Genomic DNA, 21,178 nt, shown 5'->3' on the forward strand with positions numbered 1-21,178 from the left:
GTTTTCTGTGTCTGCCTGCCCAGCGGGCTGTCAGGACTGCCCCAGCCTGGAGCAAGCCCAGGTCAACTTTGAAGACGGAGAGGCCCCCATTCAAACCCCAGCAGGGCCCCTCAGGGGCTGTGGGACCTTGGTCAGCCTCAATTTCTTTATCTACGAAATGGGTAGACACTGGCTTTCTGGGGTGAGCAGCGGATGGATACCCCGTCCAAAGAGTCCCCCAAGGTATCCAGCTCTTAAAGGAGCGAAGCCCACAGTGGGTGAGGGGCCCAGGCACCGCCCATGGTGAGGGCATGTCTCCCCTACCCCTCTAACCTGGGTGTCTTGTCATGAAGCTCATCCCAGAGCTCTGCTGCCGTTAGCCTTTTCTGAAGGGAGCCCCGCTTAGTGGCTACAGGAATAAACTGAGCGGGGAAAGAAAGAAAGAGATCCTGTGGAATCTTTCCATGCAGACGGCCACTTGGCCCTTCCCTCTACTTAATGGCCATGAACCCCTGCCTTCACTCAACCCCAGCCACACGCCCGCTGCTGCTGCCTGGCTCTTTATGTCACAGGAAGAAAAGATTGGAGACAAAATTGAATGTGAGGCTGGTCATCCCTGGTCAAGGGACAGATGACAGAGGAGGGTGCTGGGACCCGGGACCCGCCTGGTGCCCAGAGGACAGGGACGTCGATGCCCCTCCAGTCAGAACCTGCTGGCTTCCATCCCCACATGTCCCCTCAAAGCCAAGTTCCCTTTGCCACTGGAATTCCCACCGCTTTTCTCACCAGTGCCCCTTGTCGGCTGACCCCACAGCTGGAAACTAGTCTCATTCTCAGAGAAGGCTGTGGAGAGACATTCCTGGGGCTTTAGCTTTAACTTCTAACAGTTTCTTTCTTAAGAATCTATTTAAAATGCTTCCTTTTCAATGACAGAAGTAGACAAAGAGGCTTTGAAGACCTAGAGACAATACAAATGTGTGCAGAGGGAAACGAGAAGGATCCTCCCGGCTCCCTGCCCCAAGCCAGGAGGACACTGTCACTGTCAGAAAAAGGGCTGCTTCTTTTCCACCCAAAGGAAGTTGGCCTCGTGGCCCCGACGCTCTGTCCTCTCTCACTCCTACACGATTCATTTCCTCAACAAGGCTGGTTTCTGGCTGACAGGACACCCCGGCTCCAGCTAGACCCCAGCACGGACAGCCTGGCCTGTCCTCCCTTCTGCTGGGGTGGCTCCCGTCCACAGGACACCACAGGCCCCGCACCGGAAGGCCTGCTCGACCCTCCAGGGGCTGCCCAGCCTCAGACCGCTGACCCCAGCCCTTCCTTCCTGGAGGCCCTTCCGCTCCAGGATGCTGACCCACACATGGCCTGGGCCAAAGGCTTCATTCAGCAGCCACTGGCGGGAACTTCCCATCTGGAAAGATTGGATCTGAGACGTGATGTAATCCAGACCTGTGATCAACACAAATTGGGTCAGAAGTGAGCGTGGCATCCCTCAAAAAGGCCTGTCTGGGACTTAAAACAGGCAGTTTTTAGAACGAAAACAGAGAAGTATTATTGGACCCAGTTGGAATCTCTGTATAGATTTTGTTACTCCCTGGGTAACAGGACTTAAAAGGATGGATCAAATCAAACGAAAACACTTACTATGTGTTAGGTGCTGAAAAGAATACAAAGAAATATAAACCCTGGTCTCTCCCTTCCAGGAAATGTAAAGTCATGGGTATCACTGTCACTTGGGTATGTTAGCCATCTGATTTGGCATTGTGAGGCAAACATCCAAAGCTTCAGCCTCTCCTGTCCCAGAAGTTCAGCCCATAGCCTTCTTGGTGCTGCTACAGGAGCTCCACAAAATCACCAGGATCTGGGCTCCTCCCAACGTTCAGTGCCTCATATGGGCGTGTGTGTGTGTGTGTGTGTGTGTGTGTGTGTGTGTGTGTGTGTGTGTGTGTGTGTGTTTGTCTCATCCTCATGGCCCAAGATGGCAGCTGGAACTTGGCCATTGCCCTGAAATTCCAGCCGCCGAAAAGGGGCAGGAGATTGTAAGAGACGTTCCCCTCTTAAGAAGCATCGGCTCCCAGAAGTGGTGCTTGTCACTTCTGTTATATCCCCTGGGCCAGAACCTAGTGACGCGGTCACACCTGGCCCCAGGGAGGCTGAGAAGCACAGTCTTTATTCCGGAAGGGCAGGTGCTAACATGTGGGATTTCTGTTGGGCGAAGGGGCAAGCGGTGTTGGGGATGGCGGGTCCTACCCTGCAACAAGCGTAAAGGCAGGGCTGGGGTTTGGAGGGCAGCGGCCGGGGGAGCGTCCGGGCCACAGGCTCCCCTGCACTGCGCCCAGTGTGTATGCACGGCCCCTGGCCTGCGTGCTCTGCTCAGTCACACGGCTTCTGAGAAGCCCAGGCTGGAAGGCCTGGAGGACCACCTGTCCCCACTCCAGGCCCTGAGGTGATGTTGGTGGCCCTCCTCCCACGGCTGCCCCTCTTCTGTCTGAATAGACCCGTGGACCCACAGTCATTACCTTCTGAGGCAGTTTTCATTTCTTTGACTTAGACGGTCCTTCTGCAGCTTGAACTTAAACCGGCTCACAGTCTCTATCCGGGAATAATGAAATGAAATTAAAACCTGAATGGAGTGTAGGTTCCATGGCAGGCGGAGGGGCTTGGGGACCACTGAGATGGGACTCTGCCAGGTGTGCACAGAGTTGTGCTGACCTCAGGGCACGGGACGATGCTTAGTGAGTGGGCAGAGCTGGACCCCAGCCCCAGAAATGACAGCAGGCCATGGGGGGGCTGCCCCAGGGCCACCGGTCTGCCAGTACCTTTAGCAATAGCACGCTTTCCTCAGCCCCAGGGGGAACCAGGGTGCCAGCCTGGGTGGCAGCTCCACTGGGGTGGTGGACCAGCAGGGTGCCCCCTGCTCAGTTTCCAGACCCCCACATTGCTGCAGGTAGTGGGGAGCCCCTGACCCCCCAAGAAATGATGCTGCCCTTGTCCTGTCAAGCCCCATAGCTCTACAGGTCATCTGGAAAAAAGGCCCTGTGCAGGTGGGAGGCCCTCAACATTTTGGCCACATTCCCCAGGGCTGGCCACACCTCCAGGCTCAGGCGGGCTGCCCGCACAGGCTAGCTTTTTCCATATTTACCCCCAAGAGTTTCTTCAAACAATTGAGAGGAAATACTCTGAACGCCAGCTGTCCAGGATACACGTGTCGGCAGCGTTTTTCCAGGGAGGGGGCTGCTGTTCCGGGGGCACTGCTCACGGGAAGGAAGCCCTGCCTGCACGATCAGGAAGCAATACTGTGGCATCACTGATTTCTCCAGGCCATGAAAGAGGTGTTGCACGTATCCTTCCCCAAACAGCGGGTTTGCAGCGGTCTGCGGGGGCTGCCACCACGCCCCACCAGCAAACCAGATGCAGCAGAGGTCTGCACACTGGGCCACTCGAGGCTCGCCTTGTACGCACACGCAGCCTTGCTCGAGCCCTTCTCCAAGGGGTTCAGTTTCCCTCTTCCCCGAGGACCCTCCCTTCTGGTCTGGCTTATAAGGCAAGCCTCAATCAGCCACGCACCACCTTTCTGTCTGCTGCCCCTGAGGACCACGCTGAAGACGGCAAATGGCACCTGAGCCTGCAGCGCATCCCTGCCGATGCTCCGGGCCAGATCCTCCCTCTGGGCCCTCAAGCCCCACTCTTTCAGACCAAGTGACTCTATGCCGGCTGTTTGGTTTGCTAGGGCTGCCATAACAAAGCACCACAAACTGAACACCTTCAACAACAGAAGTTCATCATCTCTCAGGTCTGGCGGCTGGAAGTCCAAGATCAAGGTGTCAGCAAGGCTGATTCCTTCTGAGGCCAAGCTGGGAGAATCTGTCCCGGCCTCTCCCCCAGCCACCGGTGGTTTGCTGGGCGTCTCTGGCATTGTGTGGCTGGTAGACACATCACTGGAATCCCGCCATCATCTTCACATGGCCTTCTCCTCTGTCTGTGTCTGTGTCCAACTTTCCCCTCTTTGTAGGGACACAAGCATCTTGGATTAGGGCCCACCCTAAGGACCTCATTTTAGCTCGATCATCTGAATGACCCTATTTCCAAATAAGGTCACACTCATAGGTACTGGAGGTTAGGACTTCAACGTGTGGATCTCGGGGGACACAATTCATAACAGCAGGTGAACTACAGGACCCCTAGTCACAAGGGAGTATCAGTGTGTCCCACGCAGGAGCTGGGATATACTTGTATTAAAAAATTACTTGTTTATCTGAAATTCAGATTTAACTAGGCATCCTGGGCTTTTTCTTTTCATTTCTTTTTTTTTTCCTTTTCTTTCTTTTTATTTATCTGTTTATTTTTTTACTGGCAACTTTGCTTTAGACAATCCCTATTTATGAAAACTCAGATATTCTCAACAGAAAAATGGAATGATTCTTTGCTTTATGAAGAGATTAATCATAGACGCCTTCAAATAGCAAATTCCTCTGGAGGCATCAAGGCAGCTGGGATAAGGACCAAGATCTCCCCGCCTCCAGGCCTGGGGCCCAGGACCGTCTCGGGCCGGTCGTCCACCCTCCGGGCCTCGGTCTCCTCATCTGCACGCCGGCCTCTTCCTCCTCATCCTGGTCCTCCTGGCACAGGCCCACCGGGGCGCAGGGCAGCAGCTCAATCCTGGGCTTCAGGTGGCCTGACGTGTGAAGTTCTCCAGGGAGAGCGAGAGGGAGAACAAAGGGGCCAAAATCCACGGCCAGGTGATGGGAGACCAAGAGACCAGAGAGGCAGGTAAGTGAGGTGAGGGATGTTCAGGGCAGGGGCAGGTGCTGAAGTCCCCACGTCCAGCCGGGGGCTGGGTCCCCTCGGGCAAGTGAGCTCCCCCATGCTTAGGGCAAGAGGCTGAGAACCTGAGCCCCTCGATGTGAGGCTGGCAGGCTGGAGGTTCCCCTCAGCAGGAACGAGCGAGGGGGTCCCTCGGCCTTCCCCACCCAGCCAGCTGCTCGCAGTCACGAAGATGCAGCCAGTCTGGCCATGGGATGCTGGCATTCAGAGCTTTCTCTGCTGAGAGCCAGCCTGAGGGAAACTGGAGGACATGGCTCTGTTCAGTGTTCTCCAAATCCAGATTTCCCATTGTGGTGAGCAGTTCACCCGGCATAATGACAGGAAAGTTATTCAAACAGATGGTATCAGATGCGGTTACGATTCACCCAAAGTTCTTTTGTGCTGAGAGGCTGAGCTCCACCACAGCCGAGGTGACGGTAAATTACGGTGTTGGTCTAAGGGGCACTGTGTGTCTGACTCACCAGCAATTAGACGGGGGCAATTAGCGGGGCCAAGCAGCAGCTTTGGGAGAACAGGGTCCTGGCACCTACGCTTAGTGGCTTGGGGCTGGCCCAGCCCCAGTCCTGCAGGGCTGAGCAGAGGGCCCGAGCTGGCATTCGCTCCTGGCAGCTCGAGAGGCCCCATCCTCCCCTCGGGCTGTGCTGAGCCCCACATTCCGGCCCAAGACCTGGATCCATCCCACTGGGCTTGTGTCTTCCCTCTGACGTGTGGCTCACTGCCTCCTCCCAGATCCTGGGGGCGCTGAGGTGTTCACTCCTGGAAAAGCTCAAATCCAAGTGGTGACACGGAGGGCCCTAATCCTTGGAGCCTGACTGTGGGTGGCAAGCACCCATTAGATGAGGAACTGGGATGTTTGCACAATTTGAGGAATCTGACAAGTAGATCGGCTGTGACTCAGATGGGTAAGTCTACCCTCTTCGTCGAATGCATCACGCCTTGTGTAATAATACTGGCGTGGGTTTTGTTCTCTTTTTCCATAACTATTATTTAATATCCACACTCATTGCTTCCCTGAATGATGAAACTGTATCCATAGAGATCCACCAAGCATCATAGACAAAATTCCTACCCCCGGAGGGGATGGGTACAGGGAGGTGCAGGAAGGGCTGAGCAGGTGGGAAGGAGGTGATGTGGGCAGGCGGGGTGGGGGCTGTGTGTGTTCACTAGAGGGGAGCCTCATGCATGAGCGTGATGGGCAGGGCAAGGCGAGAAGAGCCGGTCCTGGGCAGGTGGGGCCGTGGCTGCCCTCCCTCACTCCGCCTTGGCAATCCCCGAACAGGTTGACCAGGGTTCACGTACTTCAGTCAAGCTGTAGAGGAAAGACAGAGAATCCTGGCCCCAAAATGGGGTCCCAAGAAGTGGCATGCTGCTATAACAAATACCTAAACATGTGGAAGTGGTTTTGGAACTGGGTCATGGGGCAGAGGCTTCAAGAGTTCCGAGGTGCGAGCTAAATATGGAAGCTGAGGGTGGTTTTGGGGAGGACTTGGAAAGAAGAGAGGAGCGCTGGGAGGACGTCCTTACCATCTGAGGGAATTCCTGAGCAGTCGTGAGCAGAACGTGAGTAGAAACATGGACAGTAGAGGCCAGTCTGATGAGGCCACACATGGAAATGAGGAACATGTTATTGGAAACTGGAGAAAAGGCCGTCCTTGCTGCAAAGTGGCAAAGACCTGGACTGAACTGTGTTCACAGTCTAGTGTTTTGCGGAAGGTAGAACTTGTGAGCGGTGGGAGTGGGTGTTTAGCTGAGGAGATCTCTAAGCAAAGCGTTGAAGGAGCTGCCTGGTTCCTTCTGACAGCTTACGTTAAAAGTGCAAGAAGAGACGAATGATTTGAACACAGATTTGTTAAGCAAAAAGGAACCAGAACATGAAGATTTGGAAAAGTCTCAGCCTTTGGTGAAAAATGAAGTGTGGTTGGAAGAGAACACAAGGGTATGGCCAGCACCACTTGATGAGGATTGGACTAAGACAGGCGTGAGGACAGACTAGGGTCTTCTGGAATGTTCCCTCAGGAATGGAAGGAGGTGGGACTTCTTCAGAGTCTGGTTGGTTATGTTTTTGTTTTCAAACTTTTAACGTGGTGCTGCAAAGAAGGACTTGTTCAGAAAGAGCGACCAGCCACATCCAGTCCAATTCTACTTCAAGACAGGACTTACTGTGGCAAGCAAAGAAACTCACAACGTTGTAGAAGATTTTGCTGGAAGGGGTACCTTTCTCTTTAGCTGCCTAGAGATGGATTTAACCACCCAGTCATGAGATTCTGCTGTGCAGACTCTGACCCTTACATGTCTAGATGGAGCCTGGAGCCAGCCTGATGTGGGCCTGGCAGGGTCCTTATTGGCAAGGCTACAAGGATGTTGACTTAGCATTTACACCCATTAGTGAGGCTTGGGGCAAAACCGCTGTGGCGAGAAGCCTGGAGAAGAGAGTGGCCCAAGGAGAGAGCCTTGTATTTCTCTCCTGGAGGGGTCTGTAAGGAAGTCGTCTGAGCTGATGGGGTGGCCGAGCTGCAAGAAGTCACCGAGGGGCCCAGATCCCCTCACTCCTATGGCTCTGCCACCCCCAGCGTGTGTGGTCACAGCTGGGTCAGCAGCCCGTCCACGCTCCAGATCTCGGGAAGAGAGACAGAGAGGAGGTGCGGGGTGGGGCACTTCCCTTCAGTCTGGTGACATGGAAACAACACATGTGACTTCTTCTCACATCCCTCCCGGGGCTCCAGGATGCAACCTTGTGTAGGATGTGCACCCACCTCAAACTGGGAGCATCCCATTTTACTAAAGGAGTGCAGGGGACAGTCAGCTGTCACCACCACAGCCGGCAGTGATGGGTGCGGTTGAGCAGGTGTGGAACCCACGCAGCCCGGGCCACTGTCCCACCTCTGGCCCTACGTGACAACCTGGACAAGCAGTCTCTGGGCTTTGGCTTCTGCAAAGCGAGACGGAATCTGCCCCTGGGGTTTCCACAAGTGGAAAAGCACTGGCACAGTGTCTGGAATATTCTAGGTGCCCCACCAGTGACAGGCTTTGTTATCAAGCCTGTTACTCACCCTCACAACCTCCTAAATGGTCTGGTCAGTTACACTGAATTCAGATTTATCGCGTGCACATTAATGCATGAACGCACAGGTGCTCAGCATCTGAGGATCACCTGCGAGCCTGAGCCAGAGCTCGAGAGGCAACCCCACGTCATCAGCCAGATAGACCTGTGCTCACATGGTTTACAGTGCATTTATACACGTGATCATTCACCCCGCGTCACCCTCTTTTGGGAGGTGAAGAAACGGGCTCCTGAGGTTGTGTGACCTGCCCCGGGTCACTGCGCTCACATTTGACTCCAAGTCCAGGGCTCTTTCTCCTCCGTGCCTGCCTCCTCCGCCCAAACCCAGATCCCGCCAACACTTTCCATCCAAGGGGACTCTCTCCATCCTGAGAATCGTGGGTCCCTTTGACTTAGTAGCCTTTGTCCTATAGTATGAGAGCTGGCGTAGCCTCAGCCCGTGCAGGTGGGCATAGAACAGGGGCTGGGGTTCTGCCTGGAGCCAGCCAGAGGCTGCAGTGTGAGAGGTGGGCTTCCTGCTTACAAGGATGCCTCTCCTTCTTCCAGTCAAGTCTGAAATACCTGGGGTAACAAGAAAAACCCTGTGAGCAGCGTTCCCTTGGCTGGAGTGAAGGGTATCTGGACCACACAGCCCAGGGGTTTTCTGGTTTTACTGGACATGCAGTTACCTTTAGCAGGACTGGGGGAGCTGTGCTGAGTGGGGTGCCCTCCAGGTGAGGCCCTGAAGGCTCACCTGTGTCTGAAGAGCCTTCCAAACACTGCATTGTGGAGATCAGCCGTGGGAGGCCAGAGCTGTGAGAGACCCTGGATGGAGCTCTGTCCCCACCTCTTATCTCTGTTTTCTCTCCTTCCCATCTGTTCCTAGTCCTGCACCTTGAGACACCTGCTTAACTTGGGCACCCTTTCCTGGAGTATGAAATGCCTAAGAATGTCCCTCCTGGTCGACCCACGTATGTGTGCACCGTGAACTTCTGCTCTCAAGTGTGTGTGCACACACAGATACAAATCAAATAGAATAAGGGGTTGATAGCCAGTATATAGAAAGAACTCCTACAACTCAACAACAAAAAGGCCAAACAACCCAATTAAAAATGGGCAAAGGACGTAAATCGGTATTTCTCGAAATGTGATATGGCCAACAGGCACATGAAGAGATGGCCAAATCAGTAGTCAGTGGGGAGATGCAAATCAAAGCCACAAGGAGATACCACTTCACGCCCACCAGGATGTCTATTATAAAAAATAAATAATTTTTAAAAAAATGAAAATAAAAACAGAAAGTAATAAGCGTTGGTAAGGAGATGGAGAAATTGGAACCCTGGTATGATTGCTGGTGAGAATGTAAAATGGTCCAGCCACTGTGGAAGATAGTTTGGCAGTTCCTCAAAAAGTTAAACATAGATTTACCCTATGACTCAGCAATTCAACTCCAAGGTATATACTGAAAGTGATAGAAAGCAGGGACTCAAAAATATGCTTGTACACCAAGGTTCACAGCAGCATTATCACAACAGCCAAAATGTGGAAGCAACCCAGTGTCCATCAACAGATGAATGGATTAAAAAAAGTGAACTATCCATTCAATGGAATACTATTCAGCCACAGAAAAGAATGAAAATTCAGTACATGCCACTACTACAAAGATGAATCTGGAAAACATTATGGTTAGTGAAATAAGCCAGACACAAAAGGACAAATATTGTACCAATATTGTTTGATTTCCCTTATATGAGGTACCTAGAATTGCAAATTCATAGAGATGGAAAGCAGAATAGAGGTTATCAGGTCAATGGGGACAGACTTTCTGTCTAGGATGATGAAAAATTCTCGAGATGGATGGTGGTGATGGTTGCACAACAATGTGAATATACTTAATGCCACCGAACTGTTTTCTTAAAAATGGTTTAATTAGCAGAGTAATTCTTCCTCATGAACAGCACAGGCCACTGTTAACCTGAATTAAGAATGGTATTTTCATGCTGGAGAGGGGTTGAAGAAAAGGGACCCCTTCTACACTGTTGTTGGGAATGTAGTTTGATGCAGCCACTATGGAAAATAGTATGGAAATTCCTTTAAAAACTACAAGTAGAGTTACTGTATGATCTAGCAATCTCACTCCAAGGCATATATGCAGAGAAAACTCCAATCTGAAAGATACATGCACCCCAGTGTTTATAGCAGCACTATTTACAATGGCCAGGACATGGAAACAAACTAAATGTCCACTGACAGATGACTGGATGAAGAAGTTATGGTATATATGCACAATGGAATACTACTCTGCCATAAAAAAGAATGAAATAATGCCATTTGCAGCAACATGGATGGACCTAGAGATGGTCATACTAAGTGAAGTAAGTCAGACAAAGACAAATATCATATATCACTTATATGTGGAATCTAAAAATATGACATAAATGAACTTATTTACAAAATAGAAACAGACTCACAGACATAGAAAACAAACTAATACTTACCAAAGGTGAAAGGGGGAAGGAGGGATAAATTGGGTGTTTGGGATACACCCTACTATATACAGAATAGATAAACAGCAATGTCCTACTGTGTAGCACAGGAAACTATATTCAATAGCTTGAAATAACCTATAATGAAAAAGAAAGAATATGCAAAAGAATATATATATACATACATATATATATAACTGAATTACTCTGCTGCACACTAGAAACTAACACAACATTGTACATCAACTATAAGGCGCCGGCTCCCCGAGTGCAGGCCGGGCTGGAGTAGAGGACAGGGAGGGAGATTCAAGTTGAGGCATGTGCAGGATGTGCAGATCCGGGTAGGGCTTCCAAACTTGGCAACCGTGGAGGAAATGATTTTAATTCTTTTTAGACTCTCGTATCAGCTAGACACTCAGCTGGGACTCTTGTTTCCTATTTCTAGACTTTTCCAAAGAGTTGTGATGGCAGAGACCTTCACAAACACACGTCCAGGGGAAGCAACCAGGAGGAACCGGGCTTCTCCGGGTCTGCTGGTCAATTCCCTCGGCTCCAACACCCCTCGAGCGTTTTAACAGGAACACGGTGGCGGAGGCCAACCGCGGGCAGGAAGCTGTGGGGCCCACAGAGCTGCTCTCTGGACTTGACCTCTGGCGACTAAACAACTGTAAACACGACCGGGAATCTGCAGATCGACTGATCATCCATCTGTTGGCACCTCTGAGCCCTCCTGCATGGCTGGCAGAGGAGGCCTGAGCCAGAGCAGTAAGGAGGCTTCTGTCCCCCCAGTACCAGTTACCGTCCCCTTTCTCGTGGGCGTGTCCAGGCCCCTGACAGGGAAGGATGAGGACCAGGGTCCAGATGGAGCTCTGACTGCTCTCTCCTGGAATATCCGACTGGCTTCCTTCACCCGCCACGTGGCTGGGAGGGCCCGCCACCCAGGAGGCCACCCCGCAGGGTCCCTGAGTCAATCACTGGAGCCTCCAGCCTGCGGAGCCAAAAGCCTTGAGTTCCTTCCACCTCAAAAAACCGCTTATCATTTTGCCTAATCTCATGTTTTTGTTTTTTTTAACACAATCTTTTGAAACGATTTAGGTTTACAGAAACATTGAGAAGGTGGTACAACGTGTCCCCAGGGACTCGCACCGGTTTCCACTATTATGAGAATCTGAGATTCGTGTGGCACATTTGCTGCAGCTGATGAACCGATGCGGAAACATTGTCACTAACTTGAGTCCAGAGTCTACTCTGATTTTCTTGTTTTTTCACCTAATGTCCTATTTCTGCCCCAGAATCCCATCGAGGACCCAACACTACGTTTAGTCATCATGTCTCCTTAGGCTCTTCTTGGTCATGAGAGTTTCTTGTGGATTTTTGTCTCCTTCCTTAGACTGAAAGCTCCTTAAGGGCAAAAAGCACCCCCAGCCCCCTGGCAGGGCCCTGGACCCGCTCTGCCCGGCGAGCACCCCATGGACAGTGGAGGCTGCAGCTCACGTGCCAGCTCAGAGCTACTTTCTCTCAGCAAACGTCCAAACGCCATGAAGATCAAGCAATTAAAAACAGTGGTCGTCTCTGGAGAGACGGGGTTCTGGGGAATTTCACCTTCCTTGTTACATTTCTACAATGTTTAAATCATTTAAATTAATCAGCGTGTGTTTCTCTTCTAATAAGAGTTAGGTAAAATTGAGTTGCGAGGTGGGGCCTGATGGTTTAAGAACATGGCCTTGGGGGATCCTCTCAGCGCCAGAGGTGGACCTCACTGCCCCCTGGACACGCCAAGAGGCTGCCGCCTGGAGATACAGGGTGGCTACCTGGGATGACCATTGGGTCCAAGATGGGCCCAGAGGACAGTGTCCTGGCTCCTTCCAGACCTTACCCCCCCAAGATGCCAGAGAAGACGAGGGCTTCAAAGCCATTTGGTATAAATGGAATCCAACACGTGCCCATGACCCCCAGCTTCCTCCTAAAGCCTTTTGGGCACCCAGGCCCTGCCTCTGAAAAGAACCATTGTTGGAATGAGCGTGGTCATGTGCTGACAGAGGAAATAGGGGCTCAATTTGGGCAAGTCATACTTGGGCTCAAGAAGCTGCCCGGTTGTACTTCCTCCAGAATCGAGCCCCCCCCCCCCCAGTCCCCAGTGCTCCCAGGGAGCCCTCGGCACCTCCTGGCAGAGTTGCTGGCGGTCACTCATTCCCCGGGCCAGCCCTGTGCCGGGAGTTTCAGACCCGCCTCCTCCCCCCCACCCCCCCTGCCCTGCATTGCCCTGTTATGCTTTTCTTGGCTGAATTGTGTCCCCATGGAGGGAAAGACATGGTCTTATCTGTCTCTTATAAGCCCCCTGCCTTCCCTCCACTGCCTGGGACAACGCAAGGTACATCCTAGGGGCTCAGAAAACATCTTGCTTGTAGGATTTGAAGAGAAAACTCATTGAACAAGTCTTTTCAAGTATAACTGACATAAACTCTGAAGCCCCACATACTGTTTAGAGACCAAGTTCTCATAAGGGAAGCTGGGAACACAGGCAGGTGAACCAAGTCAGGTGTCCAGGGCCTGATGGCCCCCAGCTTCGGGTGCTTCTCCTCCAGCCTCAGTCACTCCCACGCCCCCCGGCTGCCTCCTGCCATTCACTCTGCCCAGCAAAGGCCCTCGGGGAGAAATGGACGCACAGTGAGGTGTTTCCAGCAGACATTCTGCAGCCGAGAAATGATGGAAATGTTTTCTAATAACTGCTGAGCTGTAAGTCAGATTTCTGTATTGTGTGCTGTTATTTAAACCACAGATCAGCTTTTGGAAAAAGTCAAATATTTGACACCTAAGAGATTAGAATTCTGAAATCAGAGGGAGAAAGGACAGGGGTGAATGGGTGCAGGAGGATGTCTGAAATCACCCAATGCTTGGGGTTTATTCTCATCCAGAAAACTTCAGGAAAAGGACAGAAGGGACTTTTTCATTAGGGGTCTCAGTGATGTCCTGAGCAGGGAAGGGAAGCCACGGCAACCACCAGCCGCATGAGTAAGGAGGCAGGAGAAACACATGCAGGAAGTGTCTTCTGGTCTTTACCGACAGCATCCTTGGAGACAGCTCTTCCAAGATGGAAGTTGTCTGGCAGGTTGTATCAGGAAGAGGGAATGACCATCCATTGGAGATTTGGCTCCCCTTGGTGAAACAGTGGTGGTACAAACGGGGTCAGGCAGTGAGGAGCGGAACCCAGGACCCCACCGACTGCCTCCATGGTAACGAAGCCTGTGACCCAAGTGCGAGCCCATTTCACTGATGTAGGGCCTGGGACCTCATTTGGGGCTGAGTCTCCTCGGTAGTGCCACATTGTCACACAGTCAGATGACTGTCCTGTGGACAGAACCCGCTGGAAGGATGTTCCTGTAGTGTCGCACCTACAGCCAAGCTGGCTTCATGCTGGGCCAAATGTGTTGGCAAGACTGGGTGGGGAAGAGGGGGGATGCTGAACAACCTACCATTTTCTAGACACTGTCTGGTTCTTTGCACACTTTATCTCCCGAAATGCTCCCACACCCTCGTGAGGTAGAAATAATTATGCCCATGTGACAGAGAATTCCAGGAAGTTTGAAAGTTTCCAAGTTTCCAGGTGTGGTAAACGGCAAACCCGGCCGTTTTCCTCTGAACCTGTGGTACCTGGAGTTCTGCAGGTGGGAGGCCCGGCGGTGGGCGTGGTCCATATCAAAGAGGTAGTTGCTATGGTTACCAGTAACCGGGAGGAACTCTCGACCCACATGACTGATAAAGCTCACAGAGGTGCAGGCCAGTCCGACGGCCTTTTGTGAGGGCACTCTCAGCCCACGACCCTGGCCTTGCCTGATGTCACTGTTGTCACCAGAAGATGCTGCAGCACCCAGAACAGGTGAGAGGCATGCTGTGTATTCTGTTCCAGCCCCCTCACCCTTTATCAGCATCAGCTGTGATGGGGCTGCTGGGGGCCGACACAGCCCGTCCCCCGGAGATGGCTGGGGCTGGAAGAGTGAATTGGAGGGTTAAGGGTAAAGACGATGGATGGCCCTGGGAATGAAGAGCTAAGATTAAGAAATTAATAATAAGAGACAGGAAGAATGGAGAGTGAGGGGACTCGCACAGAACCCTTAGATGGCGAGGCCCCTGTGGACTTCCCAGGCTGAGGGTGAGCGGGTGGGTCGTAGTCCCCAAACCTGAGTTTCTCCGTGTAACATCGTGTGGCACCTGACACTCAGCTCTCCGTGAAGAAAGGAGACCATGCTGGTTCTCCTTCCTGTGGGCTGTACCTGACCACATGAGAGGCAATGACCCTACCTGCTAGGCCAAACCCTGAAGGAAATTAACTATTTTCCCGCAGCCATTTCTTAACGCCCCATCCCCCCCTCTGGCAGGAGGATTGCCCTCATGGGTGAAGAGAGGCCCACAGGTCTGGACCTGCCTCCCATTTCCGAGAGCTGCCATGGCCGCCTGGCCCTGCCAGCCAGGAGCTCTGTGGGGGTCGGGGGTGGGGGGTGGGGGGCTCCTTCCACGTGTCCACCTCCGAGTCCTGCGTTTGTCAGTTGCTCCTTCTCATCACACCTTCTTGCCACTTGCTGCTTCTCATCTGCAAGAACCCTCTGCTGGGAAGCCCTCCTGGGTTTCCAATGGCCACAGTCAGTTCTGTCCCCCTTGCCCATCCACTTCAGCCCAGCCTGTCCCAGCCCTGGGGCTGAACCCCCAGTCCAGTCTGGGCAAGGGCTGGCCCCTTAGCCTTGTGGCCTCCAAGGCCTGGCTCTGCCGCTTACCAGCCAGGGCTCTGTCCCCACTGGAACATCAGTTTTCCTACCATAGTCGCCCTCCAGCCTGGTGTCTGGGCTCCATAAGGCAACCTCCCAGCACAGATTTGAGCCCCGCACCCAGCCTACACGGGTACCCGCTCTACGTCACTCCCTCCTGTCTTTCTTTCATGCACCTCTGCCAGCTTCTTTATTTTCTCTTCAAAGCCTGATTCTCCCAAACCCATTCCTTTCTGACAATTTGAGGTGTGTCCCTAAGGGCTTGCATTTTTCCAGGCAGTTTGTTCGGTGTGGGTGGAGCATCTTGGCTCTTGGTACGATCCGTAGCCCCAGGTTCCACTGCGTGCAGAGCACCTCTTGGGGATTCTGGATCCCCTCTCCTGGTGAGATGGCTGGAGTGGGGGGAGGTTAATTGGCCACACACTCTGACTCCAAGCCTGGCTGGGTTCCTGACAGCCCTGAGGCCGGGCACGCAGCCCCTGTCTGTCGGTCTGTCAGTCTGTCAGTCAGAGAGGGTGGGTGTAGCAGCGGCGAACACGCCTTGGGTCGGGCCCTCTGAACAGAAACAGTCCTGTGATTGCAAGTCCAGAAGCACAGAGACCTGCCGAGTCACCAGGGAGGACTTCTGGTCTTGGAGAAGATTTGCTTTCTCACTCGAAGTTCATGGACAGACGGCACATTTTTTATTCAAGGAGAGAGGAAAAACCCAACCAACACTGGGTTCTTCGAGCTGGGACACACCTTGGCCCTCTGCTCACCTCAGACCCAACCTCATCATTTTCCTCATTGCTAATGACTCAAGTTGTGTTCTCTGCCAGCCTCCTTAACCTTTTTAGCCTCATCTTCCAATCTGAATTTGTAGTATTTTCTTCATGCCTGCTCCCAAGCCTCCTGGCTGTTCCCAAACCTTTGCTGATGCCCTGAAATAACACCCGGTTTCTGTTCCGCGTTTGGCTGAAACCAGCGAGTCTTCCCCGTGTCCACCTGTTCACTGACCTTTGATTCATTCAGCAAGGCTGAGCCAGCAACTCGGGGTGTGTAGGGTTCCAAGCCTTGCATACAGTAAGGGGGTGGCAAACATCAGTGCGACAGTTAATTTCATGTGTCAACTCGGCTGGGCCATAGGGTGGCCCAGTATTTGGTCAGACATTATCTCCAATGTGCCTGTGGGCGTGTCTCTGGATGAGATAAGCATTCTAACGGGTGGACTGAGCAAAGCAGAGGGCCCTCCCCAGTGTGAGTGGCCCCATCTGGTCTGCTGAAGACCTGAATAGAACAAGACAGCAGAACTAGAGGGAACTTTTCCTGCTCGACTGGGAGCTGGGACATCGATCTTTTCTGGCCTTCGGACTCAGACTGAAAACTCCGCTCTTCTTGGTCTGCAGCCTGCTGGCTTCCGTCTGGAACACCACCTTCAACTCTCCTGGCTCTCAGGCCTCCAGGCTCAGACTGGAACTACACCCTAGTTTGGGTCCCTTGGGTTTCCAGCTTGCTGACTGCACATCTTGGGACTTGTCAGCCTCTGTAATCATGTGGGCCGATTCCTTATAGTAAATCTCTTTATACAGATATAACATCTCCTGTGGATTCTGTTTTCTCTGGGGAACCCTGACTAATACAATTCCATGTTGTTAACGGCGTGATGGTATCTCCATTCTACGCAGCCAACAAACACTCAGAGCCTATGGAGTGCCAGGCGCTGTGAATTCACTAACTCAACATCATTTATGACGTGTGCAGAAGAAATAATCACGCAGTTCGTGCCACAGCGGCATTCAAGACACAGAGGTTAGCAGTCTCAGCGCTGGCTGTCAGTGGAAGCCCATCAGTGGGGAGCTATTTGGTTCCTAATTACAATAGAAACCAGGAAAATAAAGTTTGCTTATTGTACGATTTACAGCTGCACTTTTTTGGCGTGTGTTTTTCAAACAAACCTGTTGTCATGGTAATCCTCTTAAAACAAGATGCGACCTGGTTTAAAGAACCTGAGAGCTAATTACAATAGTGCTTTATATTTAGTTACGCCTTTCTTCTGAGGAGTTTAATGGACCTCATTCATTAAGCTCCATCCTCTGAAGTCTTTAGGGGACAGATACTATTAAACCCATTTTATAGATGTAGACACCAAGGCACGGATGGGTTAAGTGACTTGGCTACTGACTGGCAGCTTAACCACAAGCAAGTCTGAGCCAGACCCAGGGCTCCTCTTGTTTCCTTCTGTTTTCTCTGCTCATCAGACTCCATTCTGGGTTTTGAAAGCCCTTCATCATGAAAGGCTCAGAGTTTCCCACAGCATGGCTGGGGGACCCCAGATTCTTGCTGCCATTCCTGTGCAGAAAAAGCGGCCTGGCCTGGAGGATCAGGACCGGTGGGAGGGAAGGAGGAGGTGGGGCCGTCGGGGGTCTGAGGGCAGGAAGTGCTGCTCCACCAGCACCTTGCAGCTGGGACTCAGTCTGCAGAGCCAACATCTACGGGCCCGGGTGGTTTCCACAGACCCAGCCAGATGCTCCCGGGGGTTGTGTGGCCGCAGGGGCACACAGCTGACACCAAGCTGCTCCTGCCTCAATCACAAAAGTCCAAAACTCAGTGCCAGACACAGAGGCCAACAGGTTCTTCCTTGAATCTCCAGGCAAAACCCTGTCCTGGGGCCTCTGCTCAGTGGCTCTCAAAGCTGGGCCCAGGTCAGCAGCAGCAACAGCTGTGATTCGAGAAGCACTAAGTTTCTGGCCCCATCTCAGACCCACTAAATCAGGAACTCTGTTTTACAAGCTCTCCGGCGGCTTCTTCAGTATCTCTGCTAGAATGTTCCTCCCCCAGACACCCTGGCCAGCGTCCCTTCCCACCTTCAAGCCTTGCTCCACTCCCACCTTCTCAGCCAGGCCCACCCTGGCGCAGCCTAGTTAACTCAGTAACGGGTCCCGTCCGGGCCTCCCACTTCCGCTTCCCCAGCCTGCACGGTGCTCATCACCACTACTCTTGAGAGGTTGTCTGTCCCCCCATGGAGATGTGAGCTCCAGGGGAACAGAGCCCTTTGCTCGGTCACCTGCACAGAGAGATCAACAGGTACTGATACGAACCATGATTTTTGACTCAGGTTATTGGAGAGGGAGCGGGAGGAGGGACAAGTCTTTGGGTGGGTGGGGCAAGGGGCCAATGCATTGTGTTTCGGGCATGTTGACTTGAGGTGCTGGAGGGCACACAGATGAGAGGTCGGAGGCCCTGTGGTAGGAGAGGTGGTCCTGTGAGAGGAAGAGGGAATCCCAGGGCACATCCGCACCTGTGTGGGTGGGGGAGGATGAGCCAAGGGCGAGACAGTGCCCAGCATGCAAAGGAGCCCCGCAGTGTGGGAGGAGCGGGTCTCAGACCTGGCAAAACCGGGAGGTGAGCCTTCCTCATCTAAGAGCTTCAGTCCTCGAGTGGACAGAGCGGGGATGGCGCTGGGGGAGCGGAAGCAGGGCGACGGGCCGACGGGAGGCTTGCCCCTGGGGAACCTGGGAGGCAGACCCAGCAGGGGTGGGAGGGGGAGGGGAGGAGGAGGAAGGAGGTTTCAAGTCCCCCAATTTTAACTCACAACTAGAGCATCTGACATGGGAGGAGGGCCGTCTGTCAGCCGGGTGTTAGCAGAAACTGGACGGTGAGTTCAAAGGGACACAACAGGGGAAATCCAATCAGGCCAGCTGAAGTTGAAGGTCCTGAGAGTCTGGAATTCATGATGCTGTCCTGAATCGGAAAGAAACTCAAGGCTACTAGAAAAACACAGTTGGCCTCCCTCCCACCCGACAGGAAAGCGTTTGGCCCTGCAACTTTGAAGTTCCATCTGGGTTTACAAAATTGTCACAGAGTCTGGAACCCAGCACCGGCAGAGAATAACAACTTCCTCCTCAATTAAAACGCGTGTGTGCGGCTCAGTGGGCAGGAAGACAGGGAGTGTGTGGCTGGTGTCCAGCCCGGAGCTGGGCAGCAGGACGCCACACAGACACTTGGCTCGCATCTTCAAGGGCAAGGACAGAACTTTGGTTAATACACTGCCATTCACCCAGGATGTGCTCGTGATGGTTACGTGTTTTGAGTAGGAGGCAGCACCCCAATTCCCCCGAAGAATGTGTTCAAATGTAACTGGTAGACCTTTTTATTGCACTAATTTTGGAAAATTTATGAGAATAAAAAGATGAAGTTCAAGAATAAAAATTATGAGGACTGGAATTTCTTTTCCCTACATGTTCCCTAAATCAAGCTGCTATATAGGCCTAAATGTAAGGAAGCGCCAAATATAAGGCAATTCCGTATTTTCCCAAGGAGAAAACAATTTTATGCCAATTTGGATAGGGATGTCAAAGAAATAATCAAGTATCTACTTATAATATTTATTTACATGTATACTTTTTCTAATACTTTGCTGCCCTCTTTCCAAGTTTTGAGTAGAATTCAGTCACTTCAAGACCCAGCACATTAATTTGCTTTGGACTTTTCTTGGACTAAAAGAGATTATTTTTAGTATTCTCAACACAAAAGAGACAAGTTTTGCATCGAACAAGAAACATGGAGACAGGTCTTTTACAAAGGGTAAAAGAGTTATGTAACTGTCAACATCTATATTTCCTTAAAAATAATGACAGCATAAACTGCAGGATTTTGTTTCAACTTCATGGCTGGCTACACAAGTAACGTGAGGTTTAAAAACTATTTCAAAACCAAAATCAATCAAATAAAACACCCAGACTTTTAATGCATTGAAAGTTCACCTAAGAACCACAAAATCTTGAAAAATTTTCTTATAAAAACCCACTAACACTGTCCTATAAAATCTATTTTGCATGTAATTTATACGGAACATAGAACTTCGGGGGAAAAAAGCAGCTAAAATACTCATCTAGTGTTTCATTCAAAAAATTCACACAGAAGCTCCAGCAAAACGTCTCACTACACAATTTATCGCTATTAGGAGTCCCAGCAACAATTACAGGTTGGGGGACAAATTTTAGGGGCTTTGCCAACATGCTCCTGGAGCCTAATGACACAACTCACCCGTCAGGGTAGGTGGCGGTTGCCAGCTCAGGGCTGGAGCCATCGTTAGTGGGGTCGTGAAATCAATTTAACAGGCGTGAACTTATTTTGGGGAGGAGAGTGGGGGTAAAGGAACTGTAATAGGATAGAACAGAAAAACACCAGCCTGCTTTAAATGCTGGGAGGTACGCGTGGTAACACTTTTGACACACACGTGTCCTGGGTCGCCCTGTCAAATGTGTTTCTCACTGTGGGACAGAGGAAAAAAGCATCCAAAAAATACTGAGGTAGAATTTTGGAAACTCAGAGAGGCAATAAAATCAGAAGAAAAGCAAAGGCAGAACCCAGGCTTCTCAACTCGGTGTCCCGTGTTTCATTACTCTGGGTGTTCTCCAAAGACAATCCCGGGGTAGGAGGCAGAGAAAGGAACTGGGCGGATGGTTCCTGGGGATTAAGACACTCACCCGGAACAAGGGCTCTGCACCAAGCAGGTGCTCGGTGTGGAAGCACAGAAGCTCAGGACGAGGTGAGCGGGGAAAGCAGCTCGCCTCGGCCCAAATCTGGCCTCTCCAGTGAGAAAAAAGCTCTGCATCCACCTGCTTCTCTGTCGCCTGCCCGCCTGAACTGCCTGGTCCTCTGCCTCCTCGCGTGTCTGTGTGAGGTCAGAGCTCTAAAACCCGTTCCCTCTCAAGCTAGCGTGTTGGAGCTAAAACATGTCTACGAATTCTTTCTAGGGTTGCCCAATCTAACAAATGAAAATATAGTCATCCATTACCTTTGGATTTCAGACAAGTTGAGTTTTTAATGTTAAATATGTCCCATGTAATATTAGGGATGTATCTATATGTATCTATACTAATAAGTCATTTGTCTGAAATTCAAATGTAACTGGGTGCCCTGTACTTGATCTGTAATCCTCCTTGACACCCCTGCCACTAAAAAGATGGCGCCTAGTTCCTCTTTCACCGTGTGTGACTGTACTTAGCGACCCACTTGTAACAAACCAGAGACAGTGTAAGTGATGATGTGGAACCTCTAATACCAGGTCATGAAAAGCACTGTGGCTGCTATCCTGGTCTCTTGCT

This window comes from Camelus ferus, chromosome 15 (assembly GCF_009834535.1).
Source record: "Camelus ferus isolate YT-003-E chromosome 15, BCGSAC_Cfer_1.0, whole genome shotgun sequence".
NCBI classification, from domain to species: Eukaryota; Metazoa; Chordata; class Mammalia; order Artiodactyla; family Camelidae; genus Camelus; species Camelus ferus.